At 35.7% G+C, this 27,656-nt stretch overlaps 1 protein-coding gene and 1 long non-coding RNA gene across 2 annotated transcripts in view; both read left to right on the plus strand.

Annotated features, from left to right (window-relative positions):
* Positions 1 to 27,656, plus strand: part of MCU (mitochondrial calcium uniporter) — a 180,543-nt gene that overhangs the window by 18,701 nt on the left and 134,186 nt on the right. The window lies entirely within an intron of this gene.
* LOC308633853 lies at positions 1,102 to 7,889 on the plus strand. Its single transcript, XR_014018888.1, has 2 exons — positions 1,102 to 6,017; positions 7,430 to 7,889. It is a non-coding gene; the product is annotated as an uncharacterized lncRNA (long non-coding RNA).

The raw sequence follows: 27,656 nt of genomic DNA on the forward strand, positions 1-27,656 counted from the left end.
GCAGGTGCATTATAATCTGCAGTTTGTGTTGTATGGGTTTAAATGGACATTTATGAATACATTTTATTTTAGAACAGTTTTAGACTTACAGATAGTAAAGGTAGTACACAGTTTCTATACCCCCACCTTTCCTGTTATTAGCGTCTCACATTGCTATGGCATATTTATTATAATTTATTATGAACCAGTCTTGATATATTATTTTTATTACGTAAAATAATACTTGATTCAGATTACTTCAGATTGCCTTCTCAATTCTAGGGTCAAATGATTTCCTCCTTTCTTTTCTTTTGGGATTGGTAAATCAATTTTTATTAGCATGTTTATTGAGGTAGAAAGCAGTTCTATTATCACTTGAAGGTTAGATTAGTTCTGAGGTCTCCTTCAGTTTCCAAGATTTGGTTTAAAAAAGTACAGGCTTAAGTGCTGCAAAGTTCTGACTTGTAACATTTATATTCTCCTGTATCATGTTGTGAAAGTTGTTACTTTACCTTATTAATAGTAATGGCTCTTCAATTGTTTGTTTCTAAATTTTAGCATCATCAGTTCCAGAGAAGATAAGCTTGATTATTCTCTTATTAAATGTCATATGCTAAATCGCTGGTAAAAATACTCTTAAAGTAAATTGCCTCTTTTGGGAACTGTGTAGATCAACTATTCTATTTCAACATGCTTTTCTTTCTACTAATGAATCATTACTCATTCACATTTCACTATAAAGATCTTAAAATATTTCTTTCTTAAAAGTTCTTCAGCTTGGGCTGGGGATGTGGCTCAAGCGGTAGCGCGCTCGCCTAGCGTGCGTGCGGCCCGGGTTCGATCCTCAGCACCACATACCAACAAAGATGTTGTGTCCGCCGAGAACTAAAAAATAAATATTAAAAAATCCTCTCTCTGTCTCTGTCTCTCTCCCTCTCCTCTCTCTAAAAAAAAAAAAATAAATAAATAAATGGGGCTGGGGATGTGGCTCAAGCGGTAGCGCGCTCGCGTAGCATGCGTGCGGCCCGGGTTCGATCCTCAGCACCACATACAAAGATGTTGTGTCCGCCGATAACTAAAAGAATAAATAAATAAATAAATATATATTAAAAAAAAAAAAGTTCTTCAGCTATTTACTAAAGTTGAACACATGCTTGCCCTCTGACTCAGCTTTTCCATTGTTAGATTTTATACACAACAGAATTGTGTGCATGTATGTAGTCATCAAAAGACATGGATAAAAGTGTTCATGGAAGGACTAATAGTCCAAACTGGAATTCTCCAAAAGCTATCAATAGTAGAATGGGTCAATAAGTTGTGACATAATCACACAAGGAATATTAAACAGTGGCCAGAATGAACAAACTACAGCTACATATAAAAATTGGTGAATCTTACAAATATAATGAACAAAAGAAGCTAGATACTAATAGTATATTCTCTGCAATTTCATTTATGACAATTTCAAAAAAAAAAGGTAAAACTAATCTGTGGTATCAAAAGTCAGAAGATTGATTATCCTTGTGAGGATTGGGGAAAGTGTTTGGAATGGGGTATGAAGGAGCTACTGGGATGCTAATAATGTTGTGTTTCTTGATTTACGTACTTGTTACATGGGTGTTTTCACCTTGTGAAAAATAATCATGCATATATACTTTTTTCCTCACATTTTTTAATTGGTGCATACTGATGGGATTTGTTGTTAGATATTGGTACATGCACACAATACCTAATAAAACAATATAATTTTGCCAGTATCACAAGTGTATATACTTTTCATATGCATATTATTCTTCAAGGAAAAAAGTATACAAATATATTAAATACTATTAGGAATTATAAAACATCACAAAATTTCATTGTGAACATTTAAGGGATGTATGGAGAACGAGTTAAACAAATTAACCTTATGTCTTAGAATAACTGGAGACAGAATTATAGGGTTATGAAGGATGCCATTGTATTACTGGAGCTGTTATAGTCTTACTTGTGTTATAAGATGAATAAAGTAGGTAGTATTTATGGCTTTTTAGAAATTACTGTTCCTAGGTTTTTGATGCTTCAGAAGAGGAATTTTTTTCTTCTTGGTCTGTGTTAAGTAGAATCACCAAGTCACAATGTTTGTCCACTCTTTTACTACAGTAAAATGCCATAATCCAAGTAATTGTGACTTAGGTATATTAGTGTGTTCATGATGGTGGTATGTTCTCCTTCCTGCAGATTGTCTTTGTTAAGTCAGTGAATGAGCTTCAGTCTTGCCCCTTGTATATTTTAAATGTTCTCTTGACTTAAGGTATTACTTCACGGAATATAGAGAGAGTCCTTTTCCAAATGGACTTTCTTACTGGTGCTTTTGGTTTACCCAGTTATTGGAGATAAAAATCAATTTTAGCATTTCTATTTTCTTGGGTAACCTTTTCATACCACCTTTTTAAAAAAATTGTGGTAAAATACACATAACATTTACCATCTATCACTATTTTTTAAATATTCAGTATCTTACCTTTCGATTTAGTAACTAAATCCTAATCTGGCTTTCTCATCTCATTTATCTTGCATTTTGCATTCCAAATATCAGTACTCTCCCCATGTTAAGTGTGTGTGTGTGTGTGGGGGGGTACTGGGGATTGAACCTAGGAATGCTCTACCACTGAGCTACTTCCCCAGCCCTTTTTATTTTTTGAGACAGGCTCTCATGGAGTTGCCTAGGCTGGCCTCAAACTTGGAATCCTCTTGCCTCAGCCTCCTGAGTTACTGGAATTACAGGTGTGTGCCACCACCCCCAGCTCCTCTTGTTTATATTCTTAACATGTTTCTAGACTTTTGCTTAAATACGACCCCAACTTTCAGTATTTCTCCAGTAATCATCTTGCTAGATTTATCTAAAACCTCACTTAATAGGGACTTGGGTATAGCTCAGTGATAGTGCACTTACCTAGCATGCCCAAGGCCCTCAGCACCACACACATGAAATAAATAAATAAAACCTCACTCATTATTTCATTTCTCCATTCAAAACTATAGCTCTCTACTACCTATAGAACTTAATGGAAATTCTCCTTAGTCTGATATTCAAGTCTTTCAATAATTGAATTCCAATTCTATTTCCATCTTTTTAAAAACTTTATTTTATTTATTTATTTATTTTTATGTGGTGCTAAGGATCGAACCCAGGGCCTTGCATGTGTAAGGTGAGCACTCTACCACTGGGCCATAACCCCAGCCCCATCCATCTTTAATATTAAAGATTATGTTTTTGATAAACAATGGCTGCTTGCTTGCTAATTTCCAAGTTGCATATGGCAATGTTTATGTGTGATTTTATTTAATTTATTTTGAATAGCAGTCTACATCAAAGACTTTTTCTTGGTTCTTTGAGTTTCTTATTCTTCCTCCTCCTTCTCCCTTCTTTTTGTGGGGGTGGGTAGCAGGGATTGAACCCGAGGATGCTTAACCACTGAGCCACATCCCTAGCCCTTTTTAAATTTTTATTATTATTATTTTTTATTTTGAGACAGGGACTCACTAGATTGCTTAGGCCCTTACTAAGTTGTTGAGGTTTGCTTTGAACTTGATGTCCTACTGCTTCAGCTTCCTGAGCTGCTGGGATTACAAGTATGCACAATTATGCCTGGCACTGTCACCATCTTTTTGAAACGGGATTTCACCTTATTGCCCAGTTTTCTAGCCTTGAGCTTGTGACTCTTGTCTTAGCCTCCTGAGTACCTGGGATTATAGATGTGTACCACTACACCTGGCTAGGTTCTTTGAGCTTCTTGAAATAAAAGTCCAGCTATCCATCTTATTTTAGAGCCAAGAACGAGAGTGATGCTTAGAGTTAGATATAATAATAATGATGATGATAATAACAATAATATTATTAATAGTTATTATTAATATTAATGTAGCTATAATCATTATCATTTTTTAAGATAGTGTCTCACCATGCTGCCAAGGCTGACCATGAACTGTTGGGCTCAAGCAGTCTTCCTGCCTCAGCCTCCCAAAAAGCTGGAACTATAGACTCATGCCACCTTGTCTGGCTAGAGTTAGATATTACTGATTTGTAGACATAAAGCTTGTTAACTATTGCCATATACTGATTCAACTCAAAACATCTTTTTATATCCAGAGTTTGACTACTTCTCACTATCTCACCACAGGTACTTTGGTTCAAGCCACCAAAATATTTTACCTTGTTATATTAACAGCTTCCAAATTAGTTGCCCTGCTTTGTTCCTTCTTCCTTATGGTCAGAATGCAACAATAAGTGATGATGCCAGGCAAGAGACTCTTCTAACAACTTAAAAAAAAATTTTATTTATAGATGGATACAATACATTTATTTTATTTTATGTGATGCTGGGATTGAACCCAGTGCTTCATGCATACTAGACAAGTGCTCTACCACTGAGCCACAACCCTGGCCTCACTTTTAACAACTTCTGATCTCACTCAGAATGAAAGACAAAATTCATAAAGTGACTTATAGGTAGCAATGATAAGCTGGAGTTCTAAAAGCAGGCAAAGCCTCTGATTTATAGCATTTTCTTCTTCTTCTAGTGTGATTACTCCCACACTGGCTGATTCAAAGTTCTAGAATGTACAACAGTCTGTTCTCCAGCCATTGTCGGCTTTAGCACACCACTGCGGAACATTTCGCTCTCTGTCTGATTCCCATCTGCTGCCACTCTTCCTTGTACTCACTCTGTTCTTGCAATGCTGACTGACCTCCTTGCTGTTTCTCAAACATACTATTCATGCACCCAGCTCACAGGATCTTTGCATTAGCAGTTTCCTGTAATTAAAATGCTCTTGTCTTGAACACACGTAGGTTTGCTTATTTCTTAGTTCCCTCAAGTCTTTGCTCAAATATCATATTCTCAGTGAGGTGACCTTTGTGTATGAAAATTTTATTTTACTGGTTGTTCTGAGATGATTTCCAATATACACTACAGTGTTTTTGTACCTGCCTGATGTCTTGCTGTAGTGATGCCTTACTGCTATTTCTAGGCAGTGTAGTCTGTGGGTGGGGATAATAATTATATTTGCTGTTGTGGCTGAAAAAGCAGATTTTCATTTTTGTTGAATTGAAAATATCTGTGATGCTATAAATAGTTTGGGCCTGTTATTGGAAATTGCAACTTTAAATTTCTTTCTTTCTTTTTTCTTCTTTTAAATATTTTTTTAAGTCATTGATGGACCTTTATTTTTAATTTTGTTTATTTACATGTGGTACTAAGAATTAAACCCAGTGCCTTACACATGCTAGGCAAGTACTCTACCAGTGAGCCACAAACCCCAGCTCCTTTTTTTGTTTTGTTTTCTTTCTTTCTTTTTCATGTTGGGTATAGAACCCAGAGCCTTGTACCTTCTAGACAAGTGCTGTACCATTGAGCTACATCCCAAACCCTCTAAGAGTCTATGATTTAAGCTCCTTAATGAGGAGCTCAACAATATTTATGGTTAAGTATATATTTGGTAGTGTGTAAATAATGAGAAAAAGGAATTTGTATAATTTTCCGAAGATCAAAATGGGTTTATGAGGATTTTTTCCTATATAAATATTAAAATGTATAGACTAGTATGGCATACCGATTTATTTTAATTACAAAGTGTGTGTCTTCTCATAAACTGGCTGCTGCCTTTTCCTCTTGACTTCTGATTCTGCCTTAATATTTTCTATTTCTACCTTAAGAAAATTTAAACTCCAATTTTAGTTGGTCTGGGCATAGTCATCATTACAATGAGGTAGCAGGATTGAATGTGAATGTGCTTATTGACAGTCTGTCTTTCCTTTCCCTTTTTTCCTTCTTTCCCTTTCCTTCCCTTTTAACTATTTTTACAAGTAAATTTTAACCAAAGTTGAAAACACGAGTTACTTTTAAAAAAATTAATCTTTAAAGCATAACCGTATTAAATTGTTTCTGTTTTAGATTTGATTAACAGAGGTCAGAGAAAAGAGTAGCTTGAACTAAAAGTTGTCACTTCTTCACAAGAAGTAATTAAGAAATAGAGAAGTCTGTTTCTTTCTATTGGTAATTGCAACTTTAAATTTCAATTTAAAGGGGTTAGTGGTGCTGTAGATGAACCCAGGGATTTGCACATACTAGACAAGCACTCTCCCACTGAGTCACACTCCCTCCCATTCTCTCTCTTTATGAAAGGTTTGTGTTACTGTTAACTAAAGTTTACATTCTTTCTTTCCTCAAAGCAGTTGAACACTGGAGAAAAAGTATTCTTCCCATATCAAAGATAAATCGGCTTACCTATATTTAAAAGCTATTTTCCCTATTTTAAAAAAAATACCATAGAAAAATTAAGAGGTACAGAAAAATAGGAGAAGAGACACAAGACTTGGAGACAACTATTATTAACATTATTGTGTATTTCCTTCCAGACCTCTTTTTTTTTTTAAAGAGAGAGTGAGAGAGAGAGAGTGAGAGAGAGAGAGAGAGAGAGAGAGAGAGAGAGAGAGAATTTTTAATATTTATTTATTTTTTTTTTTAGTTTTCGGCAGATACAACATCTTTGTTGGTATGTGGTGCTGAGGATCGAACCCGGGCCGCACGCATGCGAGGCGAGCGCGCTACCGCTTGAGCCACATCCCCAGCCCCAGACCTCTTTTTATGAGGTTTAACTTTTGAGTTTTGGTTTTATGTAAGTATAAATATGAACTACATAAAACCAAGTAACTATATTACTTGGCATTATCCAAATATTTGACAAATCTGTTGTACACATTTAATGGCAGCATAATATTCCAAGGAGTGACTATATCAATGTTTGTGTTTGTAACACAAAATAGATTTTGTGGGGCCAGAGGTGTAGCCCAGTGGTAGAGCATATGCTTAGTGTGTATAGGCCTTGGGTTCATCTCCAGCACCAGAAAACAAAAACTAAACAAAATAGTCTTTGTTTTTATCTGCACTTTTGAAAATGATAAAGGTGGATATTCTTTCCCTATGTTTTCCTGATGATGCTTTTATCATTGTGTAAACGAAACTAGCTACTGCCCTGACAATATTTTTATACAGGCACAAATATTTTATACAGGCACAAATCACAGTAAAGGTGTTCAGGGCATCGTTAACAGTTCATCTGCTTGAGATACCATCCTTGGGAACTCTTTTATTTTAATGAAAACTCTGTGAGTCTTCCAAGGCTTTTGGAAAGCCCATTATCTATAGATTTAGTAACTAAAAATATTAAGAAAGAAGCGTATGATTCTTTCATATAAGTGTGTGGATACACAGGTTGAGCATCTTAATCCAAAAAATCTGAAATCCTAAATACTCCAAAATATGAAACTTTTTTGAGCATTGATATGATGCTGGAAGTAGAAAATCTCACACCTGACCTAATGTGACAAATTGCAAAGTACACATGCATTCAATATATGTAAACTTGAGTTGTCGTTGTGTTCTTTAAATTCCTGTCCCTCTACCAGAGCCGCCCAGATGGCCTACCCAAACTGTGACCCTGCTGCCACCAGTATCTTCACTGCTCATAAAGAAACTGAGCCAATGGTGTTGCTGCCTGGGGCCTTATGGAGAAGGTTACAGCAGGAGTTGATGACTCTCAAAATGTCTGGTGACAAAGGAATTTCTGCCTTCCTTGAACCACAACCCTTTCAATTGGATAGGGACCAACCATGGAGCAACTTGCATAGTATGTGAAGACTAGGTCTGCAACTGGAAAGGAGATGCCAGCCCTTTTCTTAGTTCATTACACAAAATAGACACTCTTTAGTGGTGTTGAATAAACGAATTTCTCAATTGTCTAGAAAGTTGAATAAACTGGTTTCTAAGAACTCTTATTTCATATTTGTATTTAAAATATTAATTTCTGTATGTACACATGACTTTTATATAACTGAATTTTTCTTTCTTTCTATATCTTGCTTATTTCCAACTCCCTCTTTCATTTTACTCCAAGATAACTATGTGATTATATATATATAATCTTTATATATATATATATATATATATAATCTTTATGTATATATATATATATATATCCTTCCATATTTCCCCTGTATTTGAATAATGATCTTACCTAATTTTTTTTGTCTGCCTATCAAACACTTCTTTATGCACATGTTATATATATTGTTTATAGTTTTATTAAACTGAATATATTCCACATTCTGTTCTGTATCTTGTTTTTCTTAAAAACTAATAAGTAGTAGAGCTTCTCTAAGCCAGTAAGTTATTAATGGCTGTGTAACATGCCATATGTATGGGTTCTGCCATGCAATTGCTTTACCCTTATTTGACTGATCCTTTATCAATTTACTTTGTTTCCCATTTTGTCACTGTATACATCATAGTAAGCACCTTGTACATATCCTCATATACTGGTACATTACTTTTATGACAGTCAGAAGTGGGATTACTGTTTTAAAGGATATATACATAATACATTTAATAATTACTGCCAGATTGCTTTTCAAGACCAACTTAATTCATTGAGTCCCAAGTTCTCAATTCTAAGAATACTTCAACAAAATTGACACAGATGCATTAAAATAGATTGGAAATAATAATGTAGAGCTTATGTATGTGTAAATATATTATAATTATCATATTGAAATATTATTAGTTTGATTATTTAATTATACTATATATTATTTAATTATATGTTATATACTATATTTAAATTTTATAGGTATTCCACATCTGGGGTGATGGGAAAAAATGGGTTAAGAATCTTTCTGGGCTGGGGATGTGGCTCAAGCGGTAGCGCGCTCGCCTGGCATGCGTGCGGCCCGGGTTCGATCCTCAGCACCATATACCAACAAAGATGTTGTGTCCGCCGAGAACTAAAAATAAATAAATAAATATTAAAAAAAATTCTCTCTCTCTTTCTCTCTCTCTCTCTCTCTCTCTCTCCTCTCTCACTCTCTCTTTGAAAAAAAAAAAAGAATCTTTCTAAGATCCCTTCTGGTTCCATGTAAGACCATAAAATGTAATTATATAGCCTTTTAATGGTTGTTAGTTATAAGAATTGTTGGATTCTTAAAAGAATATATAGTGTTCTATTATAAAATTGATCATCTTTTTGTGTTTGGAGTGTCCATGTACTTTAATGCAAAATAAAACAAAATTATTTTGTCAAAACTCTATAGTTTAAATCTTTGGAACCCATGTAATATTCTAGTAGACTAAAAGATAAATGGAGTTGAGAGAAATTTTGAAATATGATTTGAGGATGGAGTTTGGGAAACAAAAGTCATTTTGGTAATAGAGTTTGATTTTTAAATTAAGTATTAGCTTGGTTGCAAGAGAATTAATTATAAGAATTTCTTTCTCTCTCTCTCTTTTTTTTTCCAGCTTGAACAGATAAATATAGAGCATCGATGTTCAGAGAGGGAACTCCATAGAAAATGTGTGGGTAGCTGTTGTAGTTTTACATAGCAGATAACATCTAGAATAAAGAACAGATGAAAATATTCATTGAGGATTAGTGTTCTTGAAAAATCATCAAATACAACATTCCCCAAGTCTAGTGTTCAGAGCCATTAGTAATCTTGCTCATTTTGTATGTCAGTTGTTTCTTATTAAGCTCAACATACTTTTCCTTAATTTTGTATTTCTGCTTGCCACACTCATTCTCAGTGCCATGCTTTAGTTCTTGTCCTTTGGAAGGCATATATCCTCCTTTCTACACCATGATTGTAGTCATATTTTCAGTATTCCATGCAAGTGTCAACTCCTTCATAAAGCCACTTTGACTTCTCTGGTCTATACTATTGCTTTTTAGCTCTTAACTCCTGTAGCACTGATATTTTGAATTCTTCCATTTTGTTCTTAAGTATATATTTGCACAGCAGTAGAAGATTTGAATTTTTCTTGAATATCTTTTGTATGTGAAGCACTATTCTAAATACTGGGTTTACAGGAATAAACAAGATTCACAATGTTCCTGTCCTCATGGAGTATATATTCTTGTGTGGAGGGACCAACCACCAGTTAATGAAATAATTAACGAGACAATATTATGTAATAAGAAGTTGGTGAAAAAAATTTATGCTGGGTGCAGTGCTGTCTACCTATAATCCCAGTTACTGGGGAAATGGAGGCAGGTAGATCACAAGTTCAAGGCCATCCTAAGCAACTTAAGAGAGGAAAAAAAAAAGCCTGGATATGTAGCTCAATGGTATAGTGCTTGCCTAGCATGTATAAGGCCCTGGACTCAATTGGCAGTATTGCAGAAAGAAAGAATGAATGAATGAATCAGAGCTCATTGTAAAAGGCAGAACCCAATCTGGTTAATATAAGCAGGGAAAATAATAATATTTTAAAATATTGTAATATGTAATATGAAATGAGAATACACATAAATATATAATGTATAAAATGTATAATTTATATTCTTAAAATAATAATATTTTTAAGGAAAAAATATTTTTCTAAGGATGTGAGGTAGCTGACAGTCTTCTGAGAAACGAGAGAATTCATCTTGGAGTCTACTTATCTAGAAACAATATCCAAATTATACCACTAGACTAAAACATTGGAGGCTCTACTGCTTTTGCCCCTGGGAATTGGTATTAGAACTTGCTCTGTCTTTGGTGAGCATGAGATGCAACCGCCAGGACCTCTGCCATTTTTGCTTCTGAAAGAGAATTGTTATCACTCTGAAATGTTCTTCAGAATGAATTCCTCATGACGTCTTTGTTATATCATTTTTCTTCCTAATCAAAATATCATGTCCATGTGTTTGATTGGCAGAACACAAACCACATACATGCTTCCTGTTTGCAAATGAGGCTGCTGAGAAAGTGGATTTTTGACTTCTATCTTGGGTAGCAGGCTTTATGAAATGAGAAATTCTGCAAACAAGGAAGGCTATCTAAAGGTACTGAGTACTTAAGAACCATGGGAAATTTGATATAGTAGAGAGTGATAGGAAGATCGATTTAGAATTAGTAGTCAGACAAAGCTTCACTAAGGGCATGGAATTTAAGCTGACAAATGACAAGGATTTCTCCTTGGAAGGTTATGAATCAAGAGTATTTCAGTGGAGGAAACAAGTGAAAAGTCCTGGTTTGGAACTGGGGCAAGGCATAGGATGGTATATGAACTTGGTCTATTGGAGGTAGAGCAGCTTGGCTGGTGTGTTGTGGCTGGAGAGTGGAAAGGACAGTCATGGAGTAACACAGGAAAGAAAGTTTTGGCCAGAGTTTGAAGACACTTCTTTTTCTTCCTCTGAGATGCCCCCTGATGAGCATAGGGATGTAATAATATGTATAGAGACAAGAAAGGCTGTTGGATGCCTGGAGTGATGAAAATTATTTATATTCTATTCAGGAAGAGAACAGCATGAAGGATCTAGAAAAAAATAAGAAATACTAGAAAGACTGTATCCAGTGAGTAGGGGAATAAAGCCTTCTGCTTTTATTCCAGTGTGTTATCGTGGGGTCCTTGAAATAAATTTCTTCTTTATTTTTCTTACTTGATATCCAGAAACTGTATTGTGGTCACAGTTATTGTACTGTGCTAATTCTCATGACTGTGACTCAAAAGCTTCAAATGTACATTGATAAATCTTTCCTGTTAAAGCATTGCATTATATAGTGAAGTAAAAAAGAAATCAATCCCACAATCAAGTGAGATAATTTTATCTTTGGAATGCAGAATGATTATCACTCTGAACACAGGGGACTCTGCTTCATCCTCACTCTCTCTCACTTGTGAAACTTGGCTTCTAACACTAGAACATACAGTCCAGGTTTATCTTATACTCTTATATTGCAAAGTGGTATTTGGACTTGAGATGAGCTAATGACCTTTGGTGGTAATAGTTACTCATTTCTGGCTCTGCTAATATTTTATGTCAGATAATTATTTGTGCTTGGGAGCCTCTCTTGTGTATTGTAACATGTTTAGCAACATCCCTGGCTTCTACCTAGTAAGTGCCTGGCTTTTTTTTCTCCCCAGCTGTGATAACTAAAAATGTCTATAGACTATTGCCCAAGATCACCTGTGTTTGAGAACCAAAGAGAATTGTATCTCTTTGGCTTTCTTTCAAAACTTACTCTTCTGATTATCCTTTGGAATGATATCTGATGGCTATACCTGTAAATCCTTTGTGGGAAATTGGTCCATGAGAACAGTTTCTGAATATAACCTGTCTATCCTAGAGTTTTATTGTTGTTGTTTTCTTTGGGGGGGGGTGATTGTGGGGAGGATGGAGCTTGCTATGTTACTCAGGCTTGTCTTGAACTCCTGGGCTTAAGTGATTGTCCTAGTTTGTACTGGCTAGCTGGAAGTACAGGAGCAAACTACTGCACCTGGCTCCAGAAATTTTTAAATGTTTTAAAATGAGAAGACAAGGGTTGGGGATGTAACTCAGTGGTAGAGCACTTGCCTCACATGTAGGATGGCTGGTTTTAATTGAATAAATAAAATAAGAAGATAAAACTCCATTTTGTTATGTGCATATGACTTAGAATTTTCAGTAATATTTTTGTAAGATCCAATAAGATAACATATGCAAGATTGTACTGTGGGTGATGTAATGGGTAAGTTTTGGTTAATTCTGGAAAAATTGTTTAGCCTTGTCCTTTTTTAAAAAATATTTATTTAGTTGTAGATGAACACACAGTATCTTTATGTGTTTTTACGTGGTGCTGAGGATTGAGCCCAGTGCCTCATACATGCGAGGCAAGCACTTTACCACTGAGCTACGCCTCAGCCCTAGCTGTTTTTCTTCATTGTGCAGCAGCATTCCGGTTTTTGACTTTGACCCTCGCCTCATGTGTAAGGTTTTATCAGCTGAGCCAGTCAGTTCACATGGATACAACCTATTAAAGGATCATTAAATCAATTTATTAAGTGGCAACTAACTTTTTAAATAAGTAATATTAAAAATGTATCAGAGTTCATTTTGATGTGTTAAGTATCACAAGGATAAGTGTTGTTTCACAGAATGTGCACTTCTTTTTTTTAAATATTAATTTTTTAGTTGTAGTTGGACACAATACCTTTATTTTTCATGTGGTGCTGAGGATTGAACCCAGGGCCTTGCACGTGCTAGGCGAATACTTTACCACTGAGCCACAACCACAGCCCCCAGAATGTGCACTTCTATGCCTGTGTATGTGTGTGTCGAGTCTTATAACTGTTATGTACTGCATAACAATATTTTGATTAGTGACCAATTTCATTTACAATGGTGGTCTCATAAGATTGTAGTGACATTGTAGCTGTCTTAGTTTGTGTAAATACATTCTGTGATGTTCACACAACAATGAAATCACTTAACAGCATTTCTTAGAGTGTATCCCCATCATTAAGCGGTGCATGACTGTTTGTTTCTTATTGTGGCTTTCAGTTTAAAAAGAAAAATCATTGGTGTAAGCTAATCATGATAATTCCGTGCTTGCCAATGATTGATTCAGGATCCCCAGTCAAAGCCAATTTTTACGTGGAATTCCCTTAGTGTAGTTATTGACTCTGGAATGGACATATGATCTAAGTTTAGTCAACCTGAAGGAAAGGACTTTGGGTAAAGGGACATCCATTCTTCTAAGTAAGTACAAAGAAACTAGTAAACCCAGGACTACAGGTTGCCATCTTAAATCCACAATAAAGAAATAGCTGATGATGTTAACCATGAATGTAACCTGGGCAATCCCGGAGGCAATTTGGAACTGCTACATTTACTAACTTTAAAGTCCACTCGTCCCTCTAGTCTTCCAGAGGCATTTCCATCGTGTTTCAAACAACTGCTTCTGAGTTGTTTTTTTTTCCTGTTTGTAACTGAAAGAGTATTGATTGATGGGTATAAGTGAGCGAAGTGTTGTTTTGGAATAATTGCTCGAATTTTTCTGTTTTTATAATCTGGATGAAAATCATAACTTGATCCTCTTTTCTCATCCAGTATTTGGACTTGGCAGTGAGTTACTTCAGGTCTCCTATAAGACAGCTGTGTTGAATGCAATGTTTAATATTTGTAGAAAGTGCTATTTATGAATCCTGAACATTTTATATGTAAAATCTCATTTTAAGGGCTCTATTAGCTATATGGTTTTTGATTTTTCTTATTATTTATTGGGCTTGAGACTCCATCTCTAACTTTCTTTTGATGTGTTCTCAGAAATGCTTGTTTTCTGAGCTCAAAAGAGCTATGCTTTTCTTGTACTGGTATGTTTGCTTGCATTTATTTCTCTATAAGGTATTCAAAAGGAAAAATTCATTTGCCTCAATATTTTTAAAGGACCCCACACACACACACCAAAAAAAGAAAAAGTTAAGGATATATAGATAACAACCATGAGAAAACAGAAGCACTCCATTTGTTCAAATTTAGAGCTTTTAATCCTTTCTTGTCAGTGAGCACACAAGGAATGGATATAGGAAAGCTGAAGCTGTCTCTACCTCAGTGTCACAGGATCATCTCTTTTTTTTTTTTTTTTAAGGGCTAATTCATGCAGCATAACACTTACCCTTGTAAAGTAAACAACTCGGTGGTTTTAAAGATACTTAATAGAGTTCTGCAGTCATCATCATTATTTAATTCCAGAACATTTTCATCACCATGGAGAGAAACCCCCGTGCCCAATAGCATTCACTCCGCATTACTGCCTCCACCCAGCTGTTGGCAAAAATTTATTGTTCTTATTTCTGTGGATTTTTGTCTTTTGTTCATTTCATTTGAATGGAATCGTACAGTACTGGCTTCTTTCATTTAATATAATGTTTTCAGGGTTCATTCATGTAGAATGTTTTGGTACTTCCTTCTTGTTTCTTGCTAATTGATGTCATTGTACGGTTATACACATTTTGTACTCACATTGTATGGTAATGCATGCTCATCAGTTGATGGACATTTGGGTCTTTTCCTGTTTTTATCTATTATAAATAATGTTGCTGTGAACATTTGTGTATGTGTTTTTTGTGAACATGTTTTCATTTTTATTAGGTGTATACCTAGGAGTGGGATTGCTGAGTCACAGGGATATTCTGTGTTTAGCATTGTAACGAACTTCGGAACTGTTTCACAAAATGTTTGCATCTTTTTTTTTTTTTTTTTGGTACTAGGGATTGAACTCAGGGATGCTTAACCACTGAGTTACCTCTCCAGCCCCTTCTTGTATTTTATTTAGAGAGATGCTGAGTTGCTGAGTGCCTCGCTAATCTGCTGAGGCTGTCTTTGAACTCAAGATCCTTGTGCCTCAGCAACTCAGGAGTTGCTGGGATTACAGGTGTGTGCCACTGCGCCTGCTTGCATCATTTTAAAAATCTGATTGGGTTCCAGTTTCCTTATATCCTCATCAACACCCTTGCTTATATTTTATTTTAGCCTTCATAGTGGATGTGGAATGGCATCTCACTGTGTTTTGTTCTGTTTTGGTCCTGGGAATTTAACCTAGTGCTTTGCATATGCTAATAACCACTCTTTCTACCACCCCACTTTTTAAAGCTTCCTTTTATTTAATTATCAATCTAGCATCCATTCATTTATTTGAACTGATAGCCCATAAAATCTTTTTTTAAAGAAGGCAGTTGTGTGTCCTTTTCATGTCATTCATATTTTTTGAACGCTGATGAACGCTGATCACCAAAATAGTGCCATAGTTAAAAAAAAATGAAATCAATATTATTGAGGTGTAAAGACAGATAAGTAGATGAAATGATAAAGCACTATTAACATAGATCATGGGATCTGGGGAATTAGTCATTTAAATTCCTAGAATTCCTATGGAATTTGATGGGGCAGGAAATCCATGGCTGCTGAATTACCAGACAGCTGTGTGTTTCTGACATTCTCTTTAACCCATTAAGTTCCAAGTTTTTAATTCTGTGAATATTTCCACATAAATGGTACAGTGCATTAAAAGAGGTTAGAAACCATAATCTATAGCTTATATATTATATTAATATTAATCATTATTATAGTTACTTTATTAAATACATAATACACTATATAATATATGATATATGATATATACTATATTTGAGTTTTTGTGTGCATATGGTACTAGAATTGAACCCAGGATAGGATTGCTACTTATAAATCACAATCCCTTACCTCTTATTCCCATTTCTGATTTGGAACTTTCTTTTACTTGAAGGATAGAAATGACAGTTAAAAAGAAGATGATGATAATAATAAAGAATAGTCTAATCTGGGAATAGTGAAGAGCCTTATAAGGAAACATCCAGTATAGTAGTACTTACCATAGTTGACTTGAATGTGCCTAGTTCAAATTGAGCTAATCTGGGGCAGGGTGGAGTTGGAGGACTCTATAGTATTTGAAACATGCCTAGTATTTGAAACTTGCATATGAGATGGTGGTCTCTGAGAAATCTTAGAAAATAAGAGAAGTGATAGAAAATTGCAAATTAGTCTGAAAACAAGGAGAAAGTAGATTTCAGACCAAAGAAAGACTAGTGACGTAGGCAGGATTCTAGAATCGATGATTAAAAATGAATCTGAAACTGGTGTGGTGGCACACACCTATAATGCCATCAATTTGGGAGGCTGAGGCAAGAGGTTTGCAAGTTCGAGGCCAGCCTTAGCAACTTAGTGAGCTCCTGTCTCAAAATAAAAAATAAAAATGAAAATAAAAGAGGGTTGTGGATGTGGCTTAGTGATAAAGTGCCCCTAGGGTTCAATCCCTGGTGCCAAAAAATAATAATAAACAAATTTGAAAAACCATAAGTTATTAGTAAGGTACAAGGGTGCACGCTTGTTGTCTCAGCTTCTTGGGATGCTGAGGCAGGATTGCTAGAGCCCAGGAGTTTGAGGTCCGACTTCCCAAAGGAAAAAAAAAAAAATAAGTGTTGGGCTGGTTCAATGGTAGAGCTCTTTCCTAGCATATACCAGGGTCTCGGTTTAATCGTTAGTTAGCATTGCTGAACACACAAAAAAGTTGTGTTTTTGAGGAAATGAAAGTTGCAGAGTATCCTAATATTTTTTCTGAACAGAGTTGTGAAACCATTTGTAAAATGAAATGCTATAACCACACCATCCAGTATAGTAGTACTTAGCCATATTTGACTTGAATGTGCCTAGTTCAAATTGAGATGTGCTGTAAGTCTAAAAGGCACATTGGATTATTTATGTATTCAAATGATAGTATTTTATTTATTATGTTAAATACAATGTGCTATTAAAATGAATTATATTTTTATTTTTAGTAATGTGACAACTAGATTAAATATGTGACTTTTTTCCCCCTTTAATGCTGGTCAGGGCCTTGATCACGATAGGCAAGCACTTTATTGCTAAGCTGCATCCCACATTATATTTCTATTGTTTAGTGCTGTGCTTGAGGAATGGTAATACTAAGTTATTTTTTTTAAATATGAAAATTTAAAGTTAAGATATAAGATGTTGAAAAAGGTTTTATTAATTTCCTTATAAACAAGAATTGCACATTCTTATAATATTAATGAACTTGTTACCATGTGCATTCTTATACATGAATGACCACCAAAAGAATTCTAATAAAAAGGACGCAGATGTCTAATTGTGGGAAGTTCTACTGGTAGTGACCATGGTCACAGCAGACAGTGGGAAATGGTAGCAATAGATCAGACACTATGCCATCTTTTGTTCACTATTTTTAAAAAAATGAACTTTTAATTTTGAGATAATTATAGATTCACATGCAATTATAAGAAATAATAGATCTGATGTGCCCTTAGCCTAGTTTCCCCCAGTGGCAACATTTTGCCAAGCTGTTGTTTATCACAGTCAGGATGTTTACATTATTCACAGCTCTTTTTGGGTTTTCTCGGTGTTACTTGTACTCATTTGGGTATGAGGGTGTGTATTAGACCTCAGGACTTTTCTGTCATACATGTAGGCTCCTCTATCCAGCACCAAAGTTAAGACACAGAGAGTTGTACCCCCATAAGGATTTAGCTTCTTGTCCTTTTATAACTGTATCCAGTTTTTTTCTCCAGCCCCAATCCCTGGCAACTGCTAATATACATACACATACACACACACCCCACCACATACACACATACACACACAATTTGCCATCTAAAGAATGTTATGCAAATTGAATCATGTAATATGTAACATTGTAAAATTAGGTTTTTCACTCAGCATGATAACCTTGTAGGTTTTTCTTTAAAATTATTGTAAAATATATATTTAACCAGTCATAAGTGTATAATTCAGTGATAGTAAGTGCATTTACAATGCTGTGCAACTGTCACCTTTCTCTATACCTAAAATCTTTTATTATCCCCAACAAAAACTATTAAGCAATTACTACTACTTCTCCTAGTTCCTGGCAACCTCTGCTTTCTAGCTCTAGGAATTTGTCTATTCTGTGTATCTCATATAAGAAGAATCATGGAATATTTCTGTGTCCAGCTTATTTCACTAAGAATAATATTTATAAGCTTCATACATGTTATTGCATGTAGCAGAATTTTACTTTTTATAATTGATTATAAAATTATAATTGAGTATTTTTGTGTTCAGCTTTTTATTAATAACTTTAATGGGATATTAATGACTTTCTTTGCAATTCTTTTATGACCTGGAGCTGGAAATCATAGTAAGTCATATAGTTAAAGTGTTACTTGTGAGGATTGAAAATAGTTATCAGACTGAAAGGATGGACTGAGCTGATCAAGATGTTTTCATCACTGATAAATGTAAAATTCCACACATTCAAAAAACAATATAATTGTAGATGGATGCAGTGTCGTTTAATAGCAAGTATCATGAAACATAACTGAAGTGTTTCAGTTGACAGCATACTCCATGTGAATCCACATTATGATTTAGTCTCTATTAATAGAAACATAGCATCCAGAAAGAGGACTAGGATTGTTCCAGACTATTGTGTGTTCATGTGTGGGTACCTTATTTTAAGGGTATACATTTAAAAATAAAGGTCAATTCAAGAGAGAAACCAGGATGATGTGATAGGAAAGTAATAGCTATTTGGTATTAGTATAAAACCTGATGTAAGGAGTGGACTTCCTTGAGAGATAATCAGGCCCTTATCACAGGGTTTGTTTAAGCAGAGGCTGGATGAATACTTGGCAGGGACATTTTAAGAATTCAGTATCACCAGCTCCAGGATACAGAGATGAAGAAGGTATTTGATTATTCATATTACCTTTGTGGATTCTCCACTTTGAGATATCAGAATACTGAGTTTAAAGTGTTAATAGTGGTTGTCTCTGGGGGATAGAATTACAGATTACTGTCATTTTCTGTGTTATGTATTCCTATGTTTAATTTTAGTTTTTGCAATGAATATATATTACTCTATAAAAAAGAATTTGTAAACAAATACTCTCAACATAAATTGATACTATTTTTCTTGGTGCTGGGGATCAAACCTAGCACCTGTGCATGCTAGGCAAGTGCTTTACCACTGAGCTACATCCCCAGCCACCCCCCCGGCCCATTTCTACATGGTTTCCATGCTTCATTGTACCTAAGTGTAAAAAATGGATACTTCTGTGCTGGGTGTGGTGCACACTTGTAATCCCAATGATTCAGGAGGCTAGGATAGGAGGATTGCAAATTGGAAGCCAAAATGGGCAATTTAGGGAAACTCTGTTTCAAAATAAAAAATAAATTTAAAATTTATTGAAATTAATGAAAAATTAGTGAAAATTAAGGGAAAAAAAGGACTGGTGATGTAGCTCAGTGGTAAAGTGCCCCTGGGTTCAATCCCTAATACCATGCATACACACACACACACACACACACATAAAAAAAAAAAAAAAGATGAAGGAAAAGCGTAGTTTGTTCTGTATCTTTGGATCTTTTAATTATGTACAGATGTGATCAAATTAACTTGTTATGATTTTCTCTTATTGAGTGTCTTTTGGTATAGGGGTTTTAGCCCTTTATGATGGGCATAAAGGAGATTGTCCCCTTTTCTGCCCCTACACATGTACTGAGATGTTTGTGTGCATGTGAAAGTTGAATGTGTGGATTTTTATTTATTTATTTTTGCCTTTAAAAGACTGATTTGTTTGATTTTTTGTCATAATTCCTTTCTGTAGCTCTCTGGATGGTGACAGGGAAAGTTAGTTGGGCTTTGGCAGACCATTCTGCTTGCTCAGATTCCCTTTCAGCCTCCAGGTTTGGATTGTTAGATAACTAAATAATAAGATCCTGACTAACTTCTGTGATTCATTTTTTCCTTTGACAGCTACTGCCTAACACCTGCCCTTCCCTATCTAAGAGCTGTTAGTTTTAAAAAGGAGCGGGAATGGAAAAAATTACTGCATTCTCTGAGGAAAATATTTCCTTCTAAACCAGACATCTTTTGTTTTCCTTCATGTGGTCTGTTATGTACTCCATAGACCACTGGGTCTTGTGCTTAGGAAGAAAACTGGACCCCCCCACACTTGCCTCCTGTGTTTAGAAGTGTTGCTAAGCAACTTTGGTAAATAGGTGGTAACAAAAACTCCCAGCTGCACTCTTCCCTCCATTATTATCTTAGTAAATGGTAGTGTAGGATTTTCATTATTTAATCCATTCAGTTCTCTTATATCCTTTTATATATTTTATTTTTTGGCTATTTATGTATATTGTTGCTTGGCTCAGAATTTAAAAACTGAAATGGTGACATGACAAGTAGTTGGAGTGAATAGAACTCCCTAGAGTTCTGCAGTGTAGCTGAGAGCTTTGAGGTACAGATTTTTTTTTAAGAATTTAACTTTTATTTTATTTCTTTTATTTTTATGTGGTGCTGAGAATTGAATCCAGGGTCTCTCTCATGCTAGGCAAGCACTTTACTACTGAGCTATAACCCCAGCCCTGGATGTGTTTTTAATAAGCTGGTCTCCATGTTTATTAAATAGATGCAGTGATTAGGATTTTCCAGTATTTGCACAGGATGGATAGATAAAATGGACAGAATAGAGTTTATTATCCCATATCAATTTTCAGTTTTCCCAGACACTCATTAGACCCTTTCAAAATGAAGATATAGCTTTTTTTTTCTGCAAAGTTTTATTGGATTGTAGGTTTATCATTTAAAAATTTAAATTAATTTTTAGCAATTCATAAAAACAAAAATTATGTGGGGCTCTCATATATTATAAAAATCTGCAACATTTTGTCAGAAATTTATACATACATATATACATAATATATACTTACATATTGGGTATTGAATCAGGGCTGCTTTACTTCTAAGCTAAATTCCAGTCCTCCCCGCCCCCAACTTTTTTTTTTTTTTTTTAAATTTGAGACAGGGTCTTGCTAAGTTGCTGAGGGTCTTACTAAGTTGCTGAGACTGGCCTCTAACTTGTAATCCTCTTGCTTTACCTTCTCATATTGCAGGGATTAGAGGCATGTGCCACCACAACAGGTACTGAAGAGATTTTTTTTTTTTTTTTTTTTTTTTTTTAGAGAGAGAGTGAGAGAGGGGAGAGAGAGAGAGAATTTTTAATATTTATTTTTTAGTTCTCAGCGGACACAACATCTTTGTTGGTATGTGGTGCTGAGGATCGAACCGGGCCGCACGCATGCCAGGCCAGCGCGCTACCGCTTGAGCCACATCCCCAGCCCCTGAAGAGATTTTTGATGTGCTTCCTTTGCCTTTGCTTAACACTGATCTTTTAATGATTTTTTTTTCCCCAGGCATTTAACAATCTGAATGATGGACAATCTTGGAACTGTTGCTTAATGTCAATATAAAACTGTTTGGTATTTGACATAGTAGTGCTAGGAGAAATTGTTCTGTTAGCATTTGGTTCAAAGAGCTTTCACAGGCTGATTTCATTCAATATTTATAAAGTTTCTACTAGACTCTCTATAATTCACTACCATGTGCTCCTTTGTGGTCTTGTTAGTGAAACATGTGGGCATATAACTTATAGCTTAAGCTCTGAATGGCTATAAACATTTTCTTCAGTATGACTCTTCACTTGTTTTCCTTAAACTTCAGAAGTTCTCAGTTGGTACCAGTTCTCAGTTGGTTCTCAGTATAGTAGTTGTTGGTACTATAGTAATTGTAGTCTAAATTTTCTAGTTACCAGTTTATATTCTCAGACATGTTTGTTTTTGTGGGGGTATTTTGGTGCTGGGGAGGTTTTTGTGTTTTTGTGAGGATATTTTGGTGGCTAAGCCCAGGGCCTCATGCATGCTAAATGCACATGCCACTACAGCTATACCCTAATTTTTTTTTTTTTAACAGTTTGGCAGTTATAAGTATGACCACAGAGTTGTAAAACCACTGTCACAGTTAATTTCATAACATTATTATTACATAAAAAAGAAACATCAAGCCTTGCATGGTTATGCATGCCTATAATCCCAGCTACTCAAAAAGTTGAGGCCGGAGAATTACAAATTCCTGGCCAACCTGGTAACTAAATGAGACCTTGTTTCAAAATAAATGTGGGGGAAAAATGTTATGTGAGACTTATACTTTCTTATCTGTGGAAATTCTATATTTGACACAGTTTATAATGGTCATCCTTCTGTTTAAAATCCTTTGCTGCCTCTTGCCTGGAGAATAAAAGCTAATATCTGTGAGCTTTGGTATTGAAAGCCCTTGGTGGTTTGAACCCAGTCTAGCCTTTCAGGTTCCTTTCTCCTTTCGGCATCCGAGGCTTTTGCTGTGCTGAGGATGCAGCTCAGTGGAGAGCACTTGCTTACCCTGTGTGAGGTCTTGGGTGCAATCCCCAGTATCATTCGTACACATGCAAAAGAAACTCCATAATCATAAGTTGTTACTATCTATTGCCTTCTCCCCTACCCCCGTGTCCTGGCGATTACTTAGCTACTCTCTGTGTATATATTTGCCTATTATGGACACATTTAAAAAAAATATTCCTCCTATCTAACTGTAATTAGAGTTCCTTTCAACAACATCTCCCTGTCCTTCCCTCCACGGTCACCATCAAAGCTCCTGGTAATCACTACTCTACTTTGTACTTCTATGAGATCAGCCTTTTTAGATTCCACATAGTAGTGGGATTATGTGGTATTTATCTTTCTGTGCCTAGCTTATTTCACTTAATGTATTCTCCAGGTTCATCCATGTTTTTGAGTAGCATTCCATTGTGTGTACAAACCACGTTTTCTTTATCCATGCATCTGTTTTTGTTTTTTTTTAAAGAGAGAGAGAAAGAGGAGAGAGAGAGAGAGAGAACTTTTAATATTTATTTTTTAGTTTTCGGCGGACACAACATCTTTGTTTGTATGTGGTGCTGAAGATCCAACCCGGGCCGCGCGCATGCCAGGAGAGTGCGCTGCCACTTGAGCCACATCCCCAGGCCTATCCATGCATCTGTTGATAGACACTTGGAGTAATTCTACCTCTTAGCGTTGTGAATAGCACTTGCCATACATATGGGAGTGCAGGTATCTCTTAGACATACTGATTTCATTTCCTTTGGATATGGTCTGATATTAATGAGTTCTTTGAGGTAATCACTAATGTAAAAGCAAAAACTTTTTGTTAGAACAATATAGGAACAAAAGTGGTAACAGAGATGAGCAGAGGCCACAACTCAAGAAATATTTATTTTTATTTCATTTTAAAAAATTCTTATTCTCTTCTGTGAAGTCCCATTGCTAGCCTTTAGTCACAGATTTCAAACAGCATATAGTATAGTTTTAAGGGATTTATAATTTAAAACTTAAAACTTAAGGGTTCCTTCCCCATCCCTTCCCTTTTATCTATATGACATGTGAATTTCGTATTACAAGCAAGGTTGGCGATGTTTTCTCCTTTCCTGTTTCTTACCTGAAGTTCAAGAGTGGACTGTCACTGGATATAAGCATCAGGGCAGCAAGCTGTTTATCACATCCACAGCAACTCTGTTATTCTCCTGCTTTTAAGTTGGCATGGGATCAAGGATGAGCAGCAGCATAAATAGGGGTTATCTTTAGGTTCAGTTGCTGCTTTACTAGTCTTCAGAACTTAAAGGCTTCTGGGAACTTGTGCAGCTGGAGAAATATTTTTAAAGAATGAGGACACCTAGACTGGAGCTGAGGGAAGAGTTACATTCTAGTATAAAAATGACTGGAAAAACTTTCTAGTGGTTAATGGAATAAAGCTCAATTATAAAAATCAAAAGAATTTGAGGAAAGCAGAGGGGAAGTTGGAGTACAGTTATATGAGTAAGTGCCCTGGGGGCATTGAGAATTCCTCCCACTCTGCCTGCCTTAGTCCTGTGTCCAACAGATCAAAAGTAGCTTCCTGGAGTAAGGAATAGAACCAAACATGTACAGTATAGTGTGTACTCTTGTATGCTGGATTTAGCTTGAGGATTGGTTAGATGTTAGAAAAAGAGTCATTTTACTCTGGTCCATGCTATTTGTTTTAGGTAAAATGGGGCAAGAAGACAAAGAGCCTTTCTAGAAAGTTCATGTGAAGCTAAATAATGTGGATTCCTAATAGACTTGAAAAAGAAAATGATGTGTGCCGATAGCCATGACACTGACATCTGCGCCTCTTATCTCAGGAGTTAAGGGTTATAAATAACAAAACATAAGGAAATGTTATGTGAGATTTATACTTTCTTATCTGTGGAAATTCTATATTTGACACAGTTTATTATGGTCATCCTTCTGCTTAAAATCCATTGCTGCCTCTTGCCTGGAGAATAAAAGCTAATATCTGTGAGCTTTGGTATTGAAAACCCTTGGTGGTTTGAACCCAGTCTAGCCTTTCAGGCTCCTTTCTCCTTTCGGCATCCTAGGCTTGTGCTGTGCTAGTTTCCTGAGACAGGCCTGTGGTTCTCTGTCTTTGTTCATATCTTTTTGTGGTAATGCCCTCCTATTCTTTTTCTTCTGTGAAAATGCTCTTCTTCAAGGCCCTAGCCCTTTTGTCTATACTATTATTGGAACACTCTTCTCATTTTTATATTCAACTAGAGCCAAAGGTATGTTTGGATATGTATTGGAAGACAAATACTATGTGCATCTACACATTGTAAATACTGTGGCTTAAATGTCATGCTGCAGTGTTGTGGACATATTAAATGCACAGTAAATTATATCTAAATTACTAAAGTAGAAACTATGAATTAGAGGGGAGTCTAGGAGTCATTTACCTTAAAACCTTTTTGACTAATGACTAGTTAACTGGTTTCCAAAAAAGAAAAGTTGGGAACAGCCAGTATACATTGGAGTGAAGCTCACATTCAAATTTAAGAAAGGCTATTCCTTTTTACCTACTTTAAAAATACTATTTGGGATTATATTTAGCACTTTTTAAAAAAATATATGGACACATTACCTTTATTTTATGTATTTATGTATTTATGTGGTGCTGAGGATCGAATCCAGTGCCTCACGCATGCGAGGCAAGCGTTGTACCACTGAGCTGTAATTCTAGCCCAGCACCTTTTTTTTTGTACTGGGGATTGAACCCAGGAGCATTCTACTTCTATCCCCAACCCTTTTTATTTTATTTTGAGACAGGGTCTTGCTAACTTGGCCTTGAACTTTTAAAAAAATTAATTAATTTAAATTAATTTTGATCCTTAAATTTGATCTTTTAAAAAAATTAATTAATTTAAATTAATTTTGATCCTTAAATTTGATCTTTTAAAAAAATTAATTAATTTAAATTAATTTTGATCCTCCTGCATCAACCTCCTCTGTAGCAGGGATTATAGGCATATACCACCTTTCCTGGTTTACCACAGTTTGAATCTTGTTAAACTGTATTGCATCAAATAGGATTTAAAAAAAAAATCTTGTGCTGGAAATTGGAAAGTGATAGTTAGACTGTGTAGATGCTCTTCCCCTTTGAATTCTAGTTTAAAGGTGTTAAGTTTTATTCTAGGTGAATTTAGCGTTTTAGTAGCCTCTTGGAACATTCCTTCTGGCTTCTCTGTTTATGAAACAGAGGAATATTTTTTATTTTAGAGAATGCCATCTTCATAGGCTCCCACAGCCGGACTTTTTTGCAGCAGTAGGGTTTGAGATGTGTGGTTAATCAAACCTTTTCCGCGGAAAGTAGGCTTAGTGTATGAAGTTGGCCAGGGGAGAAAATTAAGCTTGACTCTGTCCCCCCATTTCAATCTGATTAGCTAGTGTCTTTTCCCTTGTTGGAGTAATAGCTTTCTTGCTGGCTGTTCTGTGGCCAGCTGGGAAAGAGTGCTGCCCTCATCACCTTCTCCTTTCTACTGTGAAGCTTTCTCTTCTTTTTTCTCAAGACAGAAAACTCAGTGATTTCTGTGAGAGCCTAACAGAGAAATAATATTCTATTAGAAATGGTTTTCTCAAGTTGAACTTCTTACTAATTTTGTTGGAATGTCTTGAACAATAAGCTTCAAATTGGGCTTTTTAATTCTATATTTATGACTGCTATCCCCATGTGTATTTTGCACACTGCCTGTTTTCTGGATTTCTGACTTCCATTCCACTAATGTAGTACATGAATGAGTTTGAGCCAACAGGTTCTGTGAGTCGTTAGGTTCTTTGCTAGGGCAGCCAGTATGCTGCTGTGAGGTGTGGTTGTGTCTCTTAATGAGCTCTCTGTCAGAACAGGGCATTTCAGTTCAGTTGTGGCAGTGGGGAACTGAGGCATAATTTTGAGATAAGGACTTTTCAGACGCAATAGGCAAGAGTCCTTGAAGGTGTGAAAAGAGTCTAACTGTATTTGACATCATGTAGGCTATTCTAGTCTATATCAGTAGTTGTTAATAAAATATAAATAAATTTATTCTTATTTAATTGTAAACACAGTAATTTCCCCCCTCAGATACAGTGGTTAATGACTTTAATAATTGAGCTCTTGAAAGGACAGCAGTTAGTTGTCCATGACTGAATACAGGTTTTACTTGGCATAAACAAATTATGTTAAAGATATGAGTTAGGCACGGTGGCACATGCTTGTAATCCCAGCAGCTTGGGAGGCTGAGGCAAGAGGATCCTGAAGTCAAAGCGACTTAGGCCCTCAGCAACTCAGAGAGACCCTGTCTCTAAATAAAATATAGAAAAACGGGTTGGGGACGTGGCTCAGTGGTTGATCGCACTTGGGTTTAATCCCTGGTACCAAAAAAACCCTTCAAAAAACAAAAAAGTCACTATGATTTATAGTTGTTTACTAAAAAGAATAAACACATGGAAACAGTCTTCTTTTGACAGTAGGAGGTATTTCCATACCAGGAGGAATGAGAAGCATCTGTTCTGTGAGAGGTATCCTATGTCCCCTGTGGTCAGTGATCACTACTGTTGACATTTCCTGTTTTGCTTCCAAGCTATGATTTGTAGATTATTTATATTCAAAACTTCTATTTCATTCCTTCTGCCTTCAGCCTTCTGAGTAGCTGGGATTATAAGTGTGTGTCACTGTGCCTGGCCATCATAGACTTGCAGTTATATTTTACATATACTCTGTTTGTTATCATTTTTCCCCACAGGTTCTCAGCAATTTTATATGCCATTCAATGCTCTTCTACCTCTTCGTCTTCCTTGGTTTCTTCAACTTCTTGGCTTTTGATTAGAATATAATGCCAAAAATGAATACAGTTCTGAGAGTCACAAGTTCTGGTCACCTATGGCCCGTGTCTTCATTTATAAATTAATACCAATAGTTTTCTTGTGTTCATTGAGTGCTTGCCTATTCATTGGCTGGAGTGATTGTATGAAAATCATGCCTAGTAACATTCATGTATTATTGAGTGGACAATAAGTCAGACTTATGGCGTTTCCTAAAACTTTTAGGAGAGGTAGGCCATCATTGATTTTATTTGTTTTGAGGC

This window comes from Spermophilus citellus (assembly GCF_964194105.1).
Source record: "Spermophilus citellus genome assembly, chromosome: 15".
NCBI lineage: Eukaryota > Metazoa > Chordata > Mammalia > Rodentia > Sciuridae > Spermophilus > Spermophilus citellus.